This window comes from Gadus macrocephalus, chromosome 6 (genome assembly GCF_031168955.1).
Source record: "Gadus macrocephalus chromosome 6, ASM3116895v1".
In the NCBI taxonomy this organism is placed as follows: Eukaryota; Metazoa; Chordata; class Actinopteri; order Gadiformes; family Gadidae; genus Gadus; species Gadus macrocephalus.
In genome coordinates, this window is record NC_082387.1 from 21,205,984 (window position 1) to 21,212,228 (window position 6,245).

The window sequence follows — 6,245 nt, forward strand, 5'->3', positions numbered from 1 at the left end:
TTAAGTAGTTACTTGAAGTTAAAGTGGCCAAGGGAGGCTTCGGTTATGCTTCTGTGTACAAATTAATACACGTTCATTATTTTTTTTAGATTCTAACTGAAATAGTTAGAATCTGAAAACGTAATAATAAAAACTGAATAATAAAATTACAAAATATTCAGAAGATACATTTTACTGAACACAATTACAGATAGACAACGATTACTAAAAGCAATAAAAGCAATAAATCGACTACAGAAATACTTGGTGTTCAGTGCTAAATTCAACATTGAGTCTTTGTGTGTTCATTAAGTGCATCGCATGGTGACTGCATGCAGACACAGACAGGCCGAGCCCAGCAGGAAACCGCAGCTTACGTGTCTCCGATCCTGACTGATTAGCATGGATAACTTTAACCCACACATCGGGTGAGGATTCCTGTCTAATTGAATTACTGTCTTCCTCTCCCTCCCCCAACTTATAAATATTTTGTTGAACTTCTAACCCGTAGTGTGTTGCCTCGAGCATGTGAAGAATGTATACCACTGAACATTTTATACATAGAAGGGAAAAGAAAGTTCGGTAACACTTTATAATAAGGTGCCATAGTAAATAGCAAACTAGTCATTACCTAACCCTTTGTTAATATTTGTTATTTGTATTTGGCAGAATTGAATAGTTTTATCATCATTAATTAAATATTAGTTGTTTGCATAACCCTAACCCAACCCTAACACACGACCCTAACCCTAACCCTAACCCTAACACACGGCCCTAACCCTAACCCTAACCATAACACACGGCCCTAACCCTAACCATAACACACGGCCCTAACCCTAACACACGGCCCTAACCCTAACCCTAACACACAGCCCTAACCCTAACCCTAACCAGCGACACTCTGTGGTCAGTGAAAAAAAAGGTTAACTTAGTTTTTTATTTATTATGGCACCTTGTTATAAAGTGTTATGGAAAATTCTCTTGATTGTATTTGTTTCTGACTACATTAATTATTGTTTGCAGCTTATTTGTATCACATTTTAGGACAAAGATGAGGAAAGTCTAGACACTGCGGTGATAAAAAATACTCTTTCATGGATACAATGACAGAACCCTTTTATATTTCAAAGACAAAAGTGTGCTTTTGTTCAAGCTAGAGAGGTATAAATGTAGGCAGAAATGACACGTCTGTTTGGACATACACAGGAGGTCCTCTTCCCTGATTAAACCGAACTAAACACCTGCTGTGCTTTGACTCTCGACTGTACCCTATGAAAAGTCTGATCATGTGTATTCAATAAATCCCAGCCCTTGGGGGGGGGGGGGGGGGGGCAGAGACAGTACATCTGTGCTGTGTAATCCAGAGGCCTTAGCCAAGGGAAGGAAGGACAAAGGTTGAGAGAGAAGGCTTGTATGTTTCAGTGTAAGTCTCTTTATATCGTTAAAGTGACATGACTTCATGTCACTTATTGTATTCGTCCGGAATGAGGTGTGAGTGCATGGCTGCCAACCACCGTCTGACTCTCGGCTGAGCCAAACCAAAGAGCAAGACTCTTGGGCAGCCCTGTTCCAGGACTTACCCGTTGGGTATCATTGGTAAAACCAAAAAAAAGATCTCAGAACTCCACTTCCCCAGTACTAACAATTTCCCACAGCTATATTCTCTCTTTTTAATGTTCATCCGCAGTCCTCTCATAAAAGGCTCCATTAAACATTCAAGTCACAAAACAACATGAACATTCTATTAAATATGCATATCTCAGGTGTCCATGTGGTATTCCGAGGAGGTAGACCCTCTCAGATTTATGGCCACCGACCCTCATTGCTTTGGTGCTTCCTCGAGAGAACCTGCCACAGGCTGTGTGCCAAGTGCTTTAAAATTTAAAGAGGTGATGAAGAAACTGTCCAGAGGAGACAAAACACAAGGGTTCCTGCACAATAAGACTTCTCTCTTCAATCCTGCCTTCACTTTGAAAGTTATTCCGTTTCAGGCTCGTACCCTCATCGGCCAGATGTTTTTAAACATACTTTCAGATATATTTAATTAGCTATTTCACTAATGGTAATTATTTTTTTTAACTTTCAACATTTTTGAAAGGGCTTCCCTTGCAGCCCTGACAGATAGAGATAAAGAATAACCTCGTCATGGATCAACATCTCGTAAATAACCCTCTGAAGCCAAGTGACCGGCCACATGCAGCAGAACTGCACGTCATAGAGATTGCCATGGCAACCCCCTCTATAGAACTATAGTAAACAGCACTTACAACATGTAAGCGGCAATTTTCTGTAAATGCTGAAAGCAGGCTTCATAGGTCAGAATAATATTACCACGGTTGCCACGGTTTGTCACTGCTGCACACCTGCTGGGATGGCACCGGGGTCACTCCAGGAACATGGAGATCAATATCTCACTTCATGAGAGTACCAGAGCATGTGATCCTTGACGTGTATTTTGACAGGGCGATGACGTTTTAATGATCAAATCAACTAAATTCAATAAATATTAGTTCTTTAGAGTCACATATTCCACAACGAATAGGGTGCCAATAAAAAGTAATTACGAGAAGATTCTACGAATCACTAGTAGTGATGCTAATGATGATAGTGATAGCAAGATCGTGAGGGTTGGTAAGAATATGTGTGTGTGTGTGTGTGTGTGTGTGTGTGTGTGTGTGTGTGTGTGTGTGTGTGTGTGTGTGTGTGTGTGTGCATGTGTGTGTGCAGTGTGTGTGTGCCAGTTTGCATATCTATGCTTGCGCTCGTGCGTGCATGTGTATGTATGTGTGTGTGTGTGTGTGTGCACTAGTGCGTGCCTGTGTTTGTGCCTGTATATGTGTGTGTGTGTGTGCGTGTGTGTGTATGTGTTTGTGTGTGAGAGCATGTGTGTGTGTGTGTGTGTGTGTTCCGAATAAGAGATGATGTTCTGAAGCAGACACACAGAATCATTGTATGGTTCTCCCAGTGCTGACCTCTCACAGCACAAACACTGCCCCAAGGCCTCCAGCCTGCAAATCTCCCCTCTGTAAGATAGATTGAGTTCCAGGGACCCTCTCCATCTCCTGGGACTGGCCCAACCCGGGAACCAGGGGAGCTTTCATGGGAGATCACAGGTGCTTATTTACAAAATGGCAATTTTCTTCTTCCATAATTCCATGTTACTGCATTACCAGATCTTATCGAGAGGCCAGTATCTCATTCCTGAGGTTTTAGACTTTAATGAAAGATGTTTTGCCCCTGGCCATTGGGGGGCTAAGTCAACAAGCCTAGGAATCTTGTTGGCCTTTGTTAAGGAATATCAAAGGACAACGCTGAGGTCAGAGACAAGACGGGTGAATGAAGCGCAAGGAGTAAAACACAATTGCATGCAATTTGGCACACACTTGAAAAAAATGTTTATCTGCCACCCTTTAATCCATCTGATGGCAAAACAAACATATATGGTGCTAGTGTGAATATCTTATAATGCACAAAATGCACCAAAGAATGTTTTTCTCCAATTCAAATTCGAGAAGCTGGAAATAAACACAGCATGGGGTGTTAACAGAGAATAACTTGAAGACCTGTATTCCTTAAGAGGCCATACCATACAAGCATTCCATAGGGAGGTGAAAAGCCTCAACTATATGTTTTGTGTCCATGCAATTTCAGCCACTTAGGATCATTAAAAAGAGATCATATTGAATATCACTTCTCAGGAGGGAAAGAGAAAGCGAGAAAGAAATAAAGAAGAGATTTGTTTGTCAGTCAACTCTGACCCACTCAATCCCTACAGCTCTCTGAAGGATGGGGGTCGGGGGGGGAGAATAAAGGAGTCTGGGTCATCTTTCTGTAAATCTGCCGATGAAATGTTGACAAAACAGCCAATTTTGTGTAATTTTCGCTCAGGCCTTCTGTCAGCAGCCTACTCACTCAGAACCCCCTCATTTAAAAAAAACAGCCGCCGCAGCACACCGTGACCTCTGACACGTATCTGGTCCGCACCGGCTCTGCTGGCCGGGCAGAAAGACGTAACAGTTGTGCCTTTTAGGTCAGGTGGATGCCGTTTAAGAACTCAGGGCCGCATAAAGGAGGCCATTGTGCGGCGGGCGGGCTCTCTCTCCCGGGGCCCCCAGTAAAAGGATAAGAAATGTAGTTAATAGCCCAGGAGTGGCCTAATCATCGGCTGCCATTACTGGCCCAATATCAGCGGGGATGACAGACTTATCAATAACAAAGGGCCAGCTGAAGCCTCCGCCGCTCTGTCATTTTGATCTCTGCTCCACTAATCAGAGCTTTCATTTGAGCTAAGCACCGGCTAGCACACCTCATTCTCTTCATGCTGTGCCAGAGATCACTCATCTTTACAAGCCTCTGCGTACCCCTCTCCCGACCCCCAGGCCACCGTTTCCACACAGATTGGCTTAATTTCTCAAGCAAACATGTGACACTTATGAGGGCTAATTATCCCGCTTGCCTGTTTTCATGCGTGGAATTTTTCATTTTAATTTCATTAGGAGGAAAAGCCATCTTTTATTTTGATATAAAAAAAATTATGTGAATTTATTATGATTGAAGATGATAAAAATATGGGAATCCAGAACTGAAATGTGAATTGATTTGTTCTGTAGTCGTATATTTTCAATCTGTTGTTGTTTTCCATGTATCTCAGAAAACAACAGCATTAACACTAAGTGTAACGACCATGTCCATGCAAATAAAAGATTAAGCAAATGATATTTTCTGAAAACTTAAAAAGAAACGTGTATCAGTAATTAATTGTCGAACATTGGTGAATCAAACAAAAGGCTACAGTATCCGCAGCGAGCCGTCAGTATTTGGACGGTGATATTATCCTTGCTCATTCTTGCACAAATGCCCCTCCTTGAAGGAGAAACCTGAGCGGGCTAGAGAGGAGCGCTCGCACCTGGACCGCCTTGTCCTTTCATTTACAGTCATGGTGAAGAGCAGCCACTGACGGACCCAAACACCTGCTATTGGGAAATATGTTCTCCATCAGTGAGCTTTAGCCTATTTCTGCACAGGAACACTGGGGGCCTATTGTCCTCCCCTGGCCCTGAGAGCCAAGGTATTTCTTTCTGGACTCCTGAAACACACACACACACACACACACACACACACACACACACACACACACACACACACACACACACACACACAACGTGTTATTCATATTAGGCTTGTGTGCGCTATTCTTGCTTATCACCCAAATACTAAAAAGTATTTTAACGGATGTCTTAAAAATTAATAAGACTATGATATGGTAGCTTTTTAATTTTAATTCCTGCAACACGTAAACTGCTGTGCCAAAGTACTATAGTAGCCTACTTAATGCATTCAATTATATGATAACGTATTTACAATGAAGATAAGACTCAACATTAGATAATAAAAAAGAATGGTTAAAAGTACTCTTGAGTACAATGCAAAAACTATGTTAATTTCGATTTGAAGAAAGAAGAACCATACTCTTTAATTCCAATAATGGCAATAGATCCATCTCCACATCATTAACCCAAAAGCCCCAAAACACAATCTTTAGCATCTGCAATATGTCCTCATTCATCATGGGGGCTCAGCTCTCTCACACTGTCTTCATAGAGAGGTGAGCTTGCCTGCTCTGCTGCTGTGTCATGAAGGATTAGGAAGGGGCAGCACATCAGAGCGCTGGGCCGTACCACCTGCAGCCCGCTGCACTGCCTGGACGCTGGACAACCCGGCTCTATTATAGGCCTATACCCAACGACCCGGCATTCAAGAGAAGTACAATGAACCGACAGAGCCTTAACTCAGGAAAGATTACAACTCAGAGAAGGAAACCCTTTGATTAAAAGTCTGTTTGAAATGAGATCAATACCATGATCATCCCTACATATAAACAAACCGTCCCTAATTGTTCTTCTTCATCCGTCTCGATGGTTCAATCCACCAAGTGAAGTGTTGGTTACCAAATCAACAAACCTGTCCATAATCACTATTGTTCCGCTGCATCCGTCTCAATGGTTCTATTAACCGAGTGTAGTGTTGGTTACCAAAGATAATGAACAAAGTAAAATTAATGTCTGGAAGGAGGAGTGTGTTGTTTAACTAGACGCACGTGCTATGACAAAGCGCATCTCAGTCCTTCGTTGATCACCCACCTGCATCCAGATTAGGTCAGGTGATCACCTGAGCTGCCAAGCTGTCGGTAAAACACAGGTACACAGCGAACATTCTTCTCACTCCACTAATATTCCTGTAGGTGTCTGACGAAGAAGAAAAAGAAG